Raw genomic sequence first — 13239 nt, forward strand, 5'->3', positions numbered from 1 at the left:
TTAAAGTGTCTTCCCATTAGGTAGGGTTGCCATTTCTTAAGTGCATGTAGTATTGCCAACATTTCCTTCTCATAAATAGCTTTGTGTCAAAACTTTCCCTTGATTGGACGACTTTCAAAAGTAACGGGTCTTTCATCTTGCATTAAAACAACACCAATTCCATTTCCTAAAGCATCACATTCCACAATAAAGGTTTTTGTGAAGTCTGGTGTAACTAAAACTGGTGCTTGGCACATTGCCTCTTTAAAATGTTCAAAGGCCTTTGTTGCTTTTGGTGTCCATGAAAATGCATCTTTCTTCAATAATGTTGTTAGAGTTGCTGCTATTCTCCCATAATTCTTAACAAACTTGCGATAATACCCTGTCTACCTTAACTCCTTCATGAGATACAATATGACCCAGATATTCCACCTCTTGTACTCCAAAGAAACATTTGGATCTTTTTGCATATAATTGTTTCTCCTCCAATAGTTGTAGCACCCTGTCAACATGTTCAACATGATCCTTCCAAGACTTGGTGTAGATTAGTATATCCCCAAAAAATACTAACACAAATTTTCTAAGGGTGGGTTTGAAAATGGAATTCATCAAACCTTGAAATGTAAAAGGTGCATTGGTAAGGCAAAAAGGCATGACCAAAAATTAATAATGACCCTCATGAGTTCTAAATGCTATTTTTGGAATGTCTTAAGTCTTCATTCTGATTTGATGATATCCTGAACAGGGATCCAACTTGGTGAAGTAAATTGATCCATGCAATTCATCTAGTAATTCATCAATGATAGGAATGGGAAACTTATCTTTAATAGTGAGCTTGTTGAGCTCCCTATAATCCAGACAAATGCGCCATGATCTGTCCTTCTTGTGCACCAATACTACTAGAGCAGAGAAAGAACTTTGACTAGGTTGAATTATACCAACCTCTAGCATTTCTACAACCATACACTTAATTTCACTCTTTTTGGCATAGGGATATCTATACGGCTTGATGTTTGGAGGAACACTTCCTGGAATCAGATGAATAGCATGATCATGATCATGAATAGGTGGGAGACCTTTGGGAGTCTCAAATACCTTGGAATGATTGTCCAAGACTTTTTGGAGATTTGGAGAAATAGATGATTTCGATGTGGAAACATCTAGCGAACATAATTGTGCAATTACACCTCTTTGTTCCTTTTCTAGAAGCTTTGTCATACCGTTAGAGTTGCTTATCTTTCCCAATTTCCCTGCTATACCCCCTAATTCAACTTCATTTCCTTCTGCATAAAATTTCATGAAATGTTCTTGAAAATTAAAATCTATTGTACCCAAGGATTGTAGCCATTGGACTCCTAGTACAACATCAACACCTCCCATTGGAATGGAAAGCATTAGGCTAGTCAATACATATTCTCCCATGGATAGTTTGATATTATGGAACCTTCTAGAGCAATTTATTGTTCCTCCATTTGCAACCATCACTTGACACTCTGGTGTTGGATATGGGAAGCAATTCAATTCTTTTGCTACCTTACAATGAATAAAATTATGGGTACTTCCTGAATCAATCAACACTATTACCTTTTTCTTCTTGATTTGTCCTTCTATCTTGATGGTTTGAGGAGTGGTAATTCCAGCCAATGCATTACAAGATATGTTTGGATTCATTTCTTCTTTATCTAGGCTTTGTTCTTGGATTATATCCTCTTCTTTTGACCTTTCTTGCTCCTTTTCTTCTTCCTCTTCACAATCTATGTAGAATAATTTCTTCTCAGCACACTTATGACCTTTAGTGTATTTGCTATCACAACTGTAACAAAGCCCTTTTCCATTTTTTCTTCCAATTGTTGTGGTGTCAACCTTATAGGTTGTGGAAGACTAGGGGCAACAATACTTCCATCTTTATAGTTGTGAGTGGTATGCTTCCTAGTTGCCATAATTTTGCTTTCCATTTTTCTTGCTAACCTGAATACCTTCTCTAATGAATCAGGTTCCCAAAGGTGAACATCATGTTGGATATTATCCTTTAAATTCCCTATGAACACATCAATCCTATGCTCCTCTGGAATATTTTTTACCCTTATGTTCAGTTTTTGTAACTCCTCAATGTGCTCCATTATTGAACCCTTTTGTTTGAGACTTATCAATTGGCTAAAAAAAGTGTTGCTTTTTGTATCCTCATAATGTGTTATCAATTCTTCCGTAAAAATTGCCCAAGTGATATTTTGTTTATGAGAGCAAAGCCATTGATACCATACAAACTAATTTGGTTCCAAATATAAAGTTGCAATACGTACCTTTTGTGTGTTTTGCACATTATTGAGATCGAAAAATTGCTCCATCTGTAATATCCATGTTGCGGAATCCTTGCCATCAAACTTCCTCATATCAATTTTTGGAATATGGTGGGTCTTTGATCCAACATTAGAGTCTATGAAATCATGATTAACATTTCTTTTGTTCGCATCATGAGTTTCCTTTACTACCCTTTCACCATTAGTAACTATTTCTTGTAGAAAATTTGTCAAATTTGTCTTCAAATCTATCTTCAAATCGTCAATCTTAGCTTCCACACCATTCATCTTAGCTTCCACGCCATTTATCTTAGATTCCATGCCATCTATCTTAGCTTCTGTTAGCTTTTGTGATAGTGAAATTTGTTGCACTTGGTCTTGTAATTTTGATATATCATGTAGCATTTCTTCCTCTTCTTCATGAGTCATGCTAGAGCTTTCAGGTTGCTTACTAGGTGTTTGCATTTTCTTTCCTCGAGGAATCTGTTACTGATAATAATTCTCTACTATTCCCTTTGAATTCCTTCAAAATAATTTTTCAAACCAAGCTTAAGCAAAAATTTAAAAAAAATCTACACACCTTTTCTCACTTTGTAGGAGCTTGATATTGCCTCTGATGTATCTCTATAATTTCAGATCATCTAGTTCTGAAATTGCGACCTGCAGTAGCCCTCTATGTCCTCTTTGCACTGCCACCATTATGATCCCAATTGGATTCACCAAGGAAGAGTTATGCCAAATCTCCACAGTGACCTGATTATAGACTAGTTCAGTAGAGCGAACTTGTACGACGTGCCACGTGTCCCTATTTCAACCTTTGGCTCTGAAAAATATATACAAGAAACTACTATCCATTCTCTTTCTTTACCTTATTACGAAATTTCAATCCGATTCTCAGAGAGAAAGTTATGATGATTTTCCCTAGGTCACCTATTTGGAATGTAATTTAGGAGTTTACAAAAAGACCAACTTCCTCAGATCATATCTCCAGAAATATAGAGCGAAAAGCTCTGAAATTCAGACCCGAGCTTTAGCACGATCTTGTCTCAAATGGTTTTTTTTTCACTTTTTAAACGTCGAAGAAAAAAGTTATAGCAAAAATGCCACGATGACCTATTTGGAGCAATGAAACCCTAGAATCCAAAGCTCGATACCAAATGTTATGAAACCAGCTCACAAAAAGATATTAAAAAAAGATCAATGCCTTATAATTCAGCCTCTTCGAGGGGGAAAACTCTTTCACATTGTACAAATGAATGATTCCTTGATGATTCAAATGACAAAACCTCCTTTCTATATATAGGAGTCTAAGGGGTCACAATATAACCCAACAGACCTAACAATAATAATATAAAGGCACAAAAATAATAATAGAGGGATTCTATGGGGCACAGTAATAACAATATGGGGACAATAGGGGCACCAATCTTAATAAAGGATACAACTACAATAGTAATGGGGTAATCACTAGTATTATAGGGACCTAACACTAATACCACATAGAAATTTCCCTAATGTTCTAGCTCTCTGCTAGCATGTAGAAAATCTGATGTAGGTTAACCCGATAATGAAATATAAATCAAAGCATAACACTATAACCTACTTCTACTATGAAATTTTTGCAAAAGCTTAAAGATCAAGCTGAACGCATATAACTAGAAGAGGAAGAATCAGTGCACAATACAAATGGGAATATCTCAAGGAAAGCCTCAGCTAAAAACCCCACTATTTGTATTATCATACAAGGTGGAAATACAAAGGAATTATACAAATCCTTAGCTCTCACAGCTAGCGAGCTCTCAATACAATCCTCACAAATTCTCATAGGTAATCCAGGCTTCTCACAAGCTTTCCTCTCTGCCATCTAAGCTCCTATTTCCTTGTGCTATTTCTCTAGGATGATCTCCTCCAACAAAGTGGAAAACTGATCTTACACACTCATCTCACACCCTGTCAGAACTGCGTAATCCTCAAGGAATTTATACTTCTGCATGCATGAGTTTTATTTATAGGAAAAAACTTGCAACTAATAATACATTTTCCTTGACTTTAATCTCAACTGGGCCTTTCTCAGAATAGACATGCATGAGTTTCTGATGAGGGAATCTTCATTTAACTGGAGTAGCACTAGTTGGATGCATGCATGCATCAACTGACTGATAACTCACCATTTGTTCCTCAAACAGTTTGGAACTAATTTAACTGGACTTAACTCAGTAGATTGAGCTAACTAATTACAACTCAAATATAACTCAACCTTATCTCCTTAATTCAAGGTAAAACTCTTGCATGGCTTCATGTAGCTGGTGAGACTAAATTCGATTTTATTTCACAATTTAATTCAAGGACAAATTGAATTGGAATATTCTGGATTCTATTTTTATCATTTCTTGTTGCTATTTTCAACAAATAGAAAACCCTTACATCTGATTAAGAAAAAACACAAAAAGGAAATAAATTGTTCCAATGATGAGGTTAGCAAGCTACACGACCAAAGCCCAAATTGACAACAAGGGAGGATTTTGGGATTGCAAAAAATAAAATGTTTCTCTCCAACATGTTGCAGAGGCTTACTTGGTAGGAATGATCAAAGGAATGACTTGCTGACAACACCAGAATAGAGGGCAGTTACCTTCTAACCACCTCCACCCATTTTAGTCATTGATTAAAACTTGTTGAATCATAACCCTAGATTTGGTATCTCTCTAGTCCCAATGGTTATCATCACTAATGTCAGACAATTGTATAGAATCGCGAATGTTCTTAATATAAATATGTGTACATTATAATCCCATATATTTTATAGATAAATGTATAGTTTGGACCAAATTACTATCATACATTTCAACATTAAACCTTGGATACAAACAATTTTATAAAAAACCATCTCTTATGTATACAATATAATGCTCCATGTGATCAAGCATGCCATTAAAAACTATCAAGAATAGTTTATTAAAGAGTAGAAAGGTAATTTACTACTAAATGTTGCCAAAAAAAAATTGAACTTTGTGAGCATTTTATGGGCCTATATGGGCTTGACATGCATGGAATTTTGAGAAATATTTCGAGAGTAATCACATCATAAATATTTTGTTGACACATTTTGAACCATATAGTGTGGTGCATCATACTAGATGCGGAGAAGACAATATATCACATCTGCATTGAAAAGTCTTGGGTAGTTGTAAGGATTCATCATTTTCATCACCTTAAGTTTAAGGAGACCATAGAAATTGAAAGGACGCCAAGTAATATGAATAGAGATGATGGCTAGAAAATTAGAAGTTGTTGGGTCTCTGCCCTGTCTTCTTAGTATATATATATATATATATATATATATATATATATATATATATGTTTGGATAATTTAATATTCTTTGAAAAATATGAATAGAGGTCAATCTCTTTTTTGTTTACCTTTTTTTCTCAATTATTTCAATTCTAAAAAGAATCTCTTATTTTACTTTCTTTATCTCCCTTAATTATTTCAATCCTTCTTAAATTATTATTAAACAACTTAATCATTTTCATATTATTAATAAAAAAAAATTATAATATTATTCTTTCATTAATTTCATCTCTTCCCTATTGATTAGCTTTGAATTTGTCATTTTTTTTATTTATTTTTATAATGTTTTATTATCAACATGAAATCACCAACATTTAAAAAATATTATCCACACTTAATACATTAAAAAATTTAAAGTGCAAAAATTAATCCCTCTAAACAAAAAGTGTTGATGTTGCATCAACACTTTCCAAAATCACGATGAACACCACTTACATTTAAAAAAAATGTTCATACTTGATACATAAAAAAAATTAAAGTGTAAAAAACAATCCCTCTAAAAAAATGAGTTATGCTGCATCAACACATTTCAAAATCAGCATGAAAATCACTACCATATAAAAAAAAATGTTACATAAGAAAATTTAAAGTGTAAAAAATATGCTCCAAAAAAAAGGGTGTATGTTGAATAACGAGTTTTCAAAATCATGTGAATTTTTTGCTACCTCAAAAAAATAGGTAATCTCTAATTTTCTCGTTTGATTGGTAACTATGTTTAATTTTTAAGTTTGTTTCTTTATGTATTCACTAACGATAGAAGATGAAAGCTTTATTCAAACATACTAAAAGAAAACAACACTACTTGCACTAGTTATTTAGGAGTTTGCAAAGATCTTTAGTGCTAATGACATAAACACAAACATGATGAATATAAACTATAAACTAGATAGAAGAAAATATTGAAATAGATAGTATATTGTCATAAGGATGGGAGATCACTACCAACTGTGAATAAGTCACACTTCTATTGAATACATTTCTATTTATTTTCTCTTCGAAAGGTAGACTAATTTTCTATTCCATAACTCTTGTGGACTTTCCTCATCACAGAGGGCTAAATAACCAAGTTTATCCCTCAAGTCATGGTTGGAGTCTTCAGGATGTAGACTTCCTATGAAAGTTGACTCCAATGAAGAATCAAATTCAATTATGATGAAGGTGGAGTTCGATGAGGAGTTGGGCTCAATTCTAATGAATGCAAACATTGGACTTCTAAATAAAGGTAGACTCTTCTAACTTGGGTATTTATTTTCTCTTTTGAAGGCACACTGAATTTATTGTTTGGTGTGTCAATATTCGACACATGGTCAATTCCAACTTTCATTAATTGAATAAAATATTGCAAGAGAAGAACATGAAAATGGATACAAACAACAACAAATCAAACCCTTTACAATCCTAGGGAGAAGTATAAATAATCTAGCTAAAGGAATACAAACACTTTTTCTTCCATATTTTCACATTCTCTAAATTATGCGGTGCACAAAATCTTGGGAAGAGGAAGAAAAAGGCAGGGAATATCAATTATTGTGACCACTAATCTTGCGCACATGAGTGGTTGAATTCCATTCTTCTTACATTCTTTTGTTGTATTGTTATAATAAGTATTAGTGCATAAAGCTAAGATGGAAGATATTCATGCAACCAAAATCTATTGCTTGTGACACTCATTCACATATACTAAAACTATGCAACAACTAATATTAGCAAGTTTGTGACACCCCTAGTATTCATATATTATGCATATAAATTCATTATTTAAAAATGTATTAATCTATGACGAAGATGGGAATGGGACCAATAATTGGATCTTGGTCAGGTTGGTCGTAGCATATGACATAGGCCAATACATCACCATAGGATAGTGTCCTGCAATTTGTTTCTTTCAATAATCTCAATAGAGGTAAGGGAAGCATTCATTTACTTAGTATCATCGCCTACAACTCTAATATGGATACATAGGTCGCAACTTGAGGATGTGAATGAGATTTGGGATCTTTCTAGCGTGCTGAACCTATGTGTCAAGTCTTGGATAGATGAAAAAGATGACTCGAGGCAGGTTTTGCAACAAATTGAAAAGGGAGAAAAGACCTTTCCAGATTTTCATATTGAACTAAGTGAAACGAGATTTTGTGAGATATGAAAATCTAAGCCGCTCCTTAGCATGCAAAGGATCTAAGAAATACCCTGATGTACTTGAACATCAACAAAGGAACTCACCATAACTACACGAAGTGTCACTTAAAATTTTTCAGATAGGAATCTTGATTTAGAACTTGAAAATTGTTCTCGAATGTTGAGATGCCTTGGCATAATGTGTCTCATTGAATTGTTTCTTAAGACCTTATACAGTGTCAACGATCTTAGAAATTTTCCAACTTATAGCATATTTGATATTTGTACGCTACCAGTAATCTTTTGGGGTTTAAGTATTTGTTGTGGACTTGGTACGTTTTACCTTATTGTAATTTACATTACAATTAAATGACAAGATTTGTACATTCTCCAACAAATCGATGTCATGATGTTTCATGCCCATTAATAAGAAGTCAATTTCCTCTAAATAACCTTCAGTTGAATAGTGTGGCATAAATAGCTCTTTCAAAAACACTTGCTGTCATTATCTCACATTGCTATGAAAGGTCACTATTAAAAGGAAAAAAAAATGGAAAAAATGAATTCATTAAGAAAAAACTTTGAGAAATGAGAATATCTACTACAATGAGTGAAAGTTTAAGTATATGCCCGAGGATTAGCTCAACTGGTCAAGTCCCTGTAGTTAAGCATCTCTGCTATTGAGAGGTATCAGGTTCAATTTCTCTTAACACTCTCAGGGTCAGGCTCTGTGTTTGAGCTGATGGGAAGTGATCCCAGGTGGCTCTACCTGGAACAATATTCCATGGATGTAGCGAGTCACCAATATCTGGAAACCATGAACAACATAGTAGAATGAAAGTTTAAGTATAGAGCAACAAACTGTTATTTAAGCAAATAATCTGACCTCTAGCATTCGCTACATCCTATATGGAAGAACCAAAATGACATATCATTATACATCTGCTCATTAAGATAAAAAGCAAAGTATGTTAGAACGTGAAAGGCCAATGCTAATTCAATTAAGGAATCAATATACAACGTAAAATATTCAAAAGTAGAAGAAAAATGCACTACATTATGTTTCTAACCTTCCCAAAGTTGGAGAGATAGCGGAGAATCTAAAAATACTATATCAATACCAAAAGATACAAACCTTCTAATACAAACCTTCTAATAAGATATCAATACCAAAAGATACAAACCTTCTAATACAAACCTTCTGCACCGGACCTCTGATTTTTTCAGTGGCAGCCTCTAAAAAAATGACGGGCTCGATAATCACATTAGTCGACCTCTGTGTGGTTTTCTCCCTTACATTCGGCGACAACCCCTCTTCAACAAAAAAATGGTGGAACACGGGCTATGGTGTAATCTGCTCTGTTGGGTGGTGAAATGGCAACGTCTTTCAACATACATGGGCTTTGGTGTAATGCGTCTTTCAACATATTTCGACCAAACACTTTCTCCTTTATGCAGCGTCTCCCCTTCTTCACGCAGAAATAACCAAGCTGCAACGCTTTCACCTTTTCTTATGCTCTTCGAGGGCTCAGGCTCCAATATACACGCCATCTCCTCAACACAACTCAATGCTCCGATACTAATTTTTGTCCAAACACTTAATTAACCAAGAACTAAGAATTATATAAATGAAACTGAATGAAACTTAATGTAGGACACAGGTAAAAAACACAAGATTTTTACATGGTAAAATCTTGACAGGGTTCCAAGGAGACATCGACGAGGCAAGGGATTGGATTTTCTATTAAATAAAAATGATTCTCCTTATTACAATAGTTCAGGCATCATCTATAGGAACATAACATCGTTATAATCATTGGAATTAAATAAAAACTTATTACAATAGTTATTCATCATTTTATAGGAACATAACAGTTGCTTCGTTATAAAACAACTTGGCAGTAAATACAATTTACACATATTTACAATTAGTTGTCAAATTAAAAAGCCCTGGGAAAGTCATCATGCATTTTCCCCTTGAAACCTCAAGGAGTCTTCTATGTTTTTATCATTATCATAATTCTTATGAATGAAGAGATTCATTTATCCAACAAAATAAAGAAAAAGAATTAATATAACTATATAAATAATTCATAAATATTAAACTAGGTTACACCCATAAACATCAAAATTATTTTATTATACATTTCACATTATTAAAATTGAGAAAATGTAATAACTAGTGATTACACCTAAAAACATAAGGAATAGAAAATTTAGAAATACTATATCCAAAAACATAATCAGTAAATACTAGATTTCTTATTTCTAAAAAAAATATTAAATCAAGATTATTTGAAAAAAAAAAAAGAGAAAAAGAGAAAAGTAATTTCTACACAAAAATAGTTCTTAAAAACATATTTACTAGTTACTCAATTTCACAAAGTGATTTGTACACCAATAATACTTCTTAAAAACATCTTTAAATGGGAATGATGCTTCGAATGCGGGAGAGGGTACTCATTTGAGGATCTCATTCCACTCTTATTAATGATGCTGAATTTCATGAAAAATGTGGAATTGGGATCTTGCTTGAACCTTTGGATAGATGGTTACCATTTTCGCCTTTAAAATCCAGGAGACGACCTTTTGGGGAACTATGGTATCGCCATTGTTAATCTTGAGCCTTTTGATTCTTGAGGGATGATACAATTATTCTTTGTTTATAAGGACTCATAACTTTCCATTTTTAACTTGGGTGGTTGTGATTATTGAGTGTTGATGATGGATAACCACTATAGTTAAAAAATTCAAGAAACATGTTTCATAATTTACATTCACATTAAATAATATACATTTGTAAACAATGTACACATATATCACACTGACATCATCCATACCGACCCTCTGTGTTCAGCATTTTCCAACTAGCTGCATTTTCCAATTAGGTGCAGATTACAAGTTGGGCTTTGGGTAAGGATTGCCGCATGTTATTTCAGTAAACTTAAATTGAACGAAAAGTGTCCAAAACAGATCAGTAACTTTACCAATTCTTAAAATAATCATAACTAAACTTCCACGATCTTTGCGTTGCCCATCGAAAACGTCTAAAAAAAATACCACTGGACCAATAATATGTTAGTGATATTTTATGTGTTAGTGATATTTTAGTAGCAATAAATGGAAATGGAAGATTTTATCTTCATAATTTTAAATAATAAAATAAAACAGTTGTTTTGAAAATAAATTTGATTCAGCTTATATGGGTATATCACTGGACCAATAATGTTAGTACATAATGAATTTAATAATACCGAAGCTAAAAAGTACATTGGAATATAACATTTCAATTCGATGTGAACGTAACTGTTCGTGGAACATAGTTGAAAACAAAAGCCGTGACATCGTGAAAATGAATGAAATTATTGGGGCGACACCGGAACGGAAACTAAAATGCGAGACTGCACGATCGTTTTATTATATTATATTATATGAAGGATTTAGATAGTGACGGGTGAGAATAGCACAACATGAGAGAGAAATAAACATAAAGAGAGGAGATAGGAGATGCGTATTGCGCAGTGCAGTGAGGTGCAGTTGGGGAGAAGACTTTGAATATATAACTAAACTAGAAGCTGTACTGCTCGTAGCGGATGAAACAGTCGGTTAGCTGAACTCTAGCACCGATGGCGTTACCGCAAATGTTCCAGATGCGGCCGCCAAGGTTTTGAAGGCAGGCGGTGCAATCAGACTGAGAGATTCCCTGATTGCAAACCCCACGCCCATAGGCGGTGGGTGAACCTGCTCGCGATGCTTTGTAGTCGTAACCGCTGAAGGCAGTGTTTCCCTCTAGATCTACGAGGAGGGATCCGAGAGTACTATAAAATGAACTTCCGCTTGGGATCTTCTGCGTGTTACACGCAGATGATACGAAGTTTGTGTTGGGCGTGCCTACAGCACTGCCCACAACCAGTGCAGCTACTACCATTACTGCCAATGCAAAAGGCGCAAATGAGTACCTCATCGACATGGCTGGCTGGGTGGAATGATATATGTATAAACTCTACTTCGACAACGGGAAATGAAATGGAAATGGCAGGTGGAATGATATATAACCTCTATTAATGCTGCCTCTTGCGATGCTTGTCAATGTGTGGTTGCAGCCTCCATTTATAGGCTTGGTGGGGATGGCTGTGGGTAGCATTATAGATAACATCTGTGTGTGCTGGACACCGGTGGACCGGGACGCACGTGGTTAGTATAAGGGAATGCACGACTAGGTTTAGCCGCCTCTCCTGACTAAGACCGTTTCCCCCTCATGTGTGGCGCACTCCATGTGGGGGCAGTCCATGTGGGTCTATAATAAAACTAACGGGGATAGGGCGTATCGGTTTTTCATAATTATTAAAAAATTAAGTGGTTGGTTGGTAGGGATTTAGACTATAGGAGAGGAGAGTTCTATATAATAAGAGAGAGTTGTAATTCGTTCCTTACATTATTTGATAGCCGAAGTATATATGAGATGTCATAAAAAAAAAAACTATTAATAATTATGAAGTTAATCTATATAGATATATTTTATATAATATATAAAATAAATGGAAACTAATTAAAATATTTTATTAATGCCTTGCTTAAGATGAAGAAAATAGGTTATTTCTTTCATAATGACATCCATGATGAGAGTGAAATTGTCACAAATGTTGCCAAAAGATGTAAGTAGAATTTTGCATCTTAGTTAAAGAAGGTGTCTCACGAATTGTATCATTGACATGACACGAGTATCCACAATATGAGGTTCTCTGTTTTTGTTGTTTTGTGTAGTTGCCAAAGAATGCACTCTAGAGATAGCAAAAACCTCTATCCTTATCAATTATTCACTAGAAGATCTTGATTTGGTCTTTTCTTTAAACAAACATATGTCTTTGCACTAGCAACACTTGTGTTTGAAGTGTTTTCCTAATTGAATGATTGGAATCTATCCACACCCTATTTGTATATGCCAACTTTATTTTGGATTCAAGTTTTCTTGCAATTAATATATCTCTCTTAGGTGTCATTCCCATCCATTTACATTGTTCCCCAATTCAAACTCTAGCAAACATTTGTCCATCTTCATTTTCTGAACACGATGTATTTGTACATGTATTTGATGAGGTTTATTCATGGCCCTTTAAACCTTGATGATGTCCCTCTTTTCTCTTTTTTCTCACTTCAATTTGCTGAAACTTATATCGAAAGAATTTTGGTGAGAGTTTCTTTTGAAGTGCAATTGATAAATTGCAGTGATGTGAACAAATATGCTTGCGAAGAAAATATTTTTACTTGAAAAGTACTATTTTCTCTTGAGATGTAAGGTACGCATCAGTTTTGAATGGCACCAATTTGATTTAATGACTTATAAAAAAATCCCATCAAATTATTAAACATATCTCTCTAGAGAAAAATGAGAGTAACCTACAGTAACCAGTGTGGATTATGTGCTTAGAGCAGAGCATATAATATTACCCTGACAAATAAAAACCTTAAATCAATTTGTGCCTCCCCATTGATTGG

The 13239-nt window shown here is 34.1% G+C and overlaps 1 pseudogene; it reads right to left on the reverse strand.

Moving 5' to 3' along the window:
• Positions 1-11120: 11120 nt before the first annotated feature.
• Positions 11121-11743, reverse strand: LOC149176651 (antifungal protein ginkbilobin-like protein pseudogene; annotated as a pseudogene).
• Positions 11744-13239: the final 1496 nt, after the last annotated feature.

Source organism: Pinus tabuliformis, chromosome 4_1 (genome assembly GCF_031772625.1).
Source record: "Pinus tabuliformis cultivar Carrire ecotype Pingquan chromosome 4_1, CPIR1, whole genome shotgun sequence".
In the NCBI taxonomy this organism is placed as follows: Eukaryota; Viridiplantae; Streptophyta; class Pinopsida; order Pinales; family Pinaceae; genus Pinus; species Pinus tabuliformis.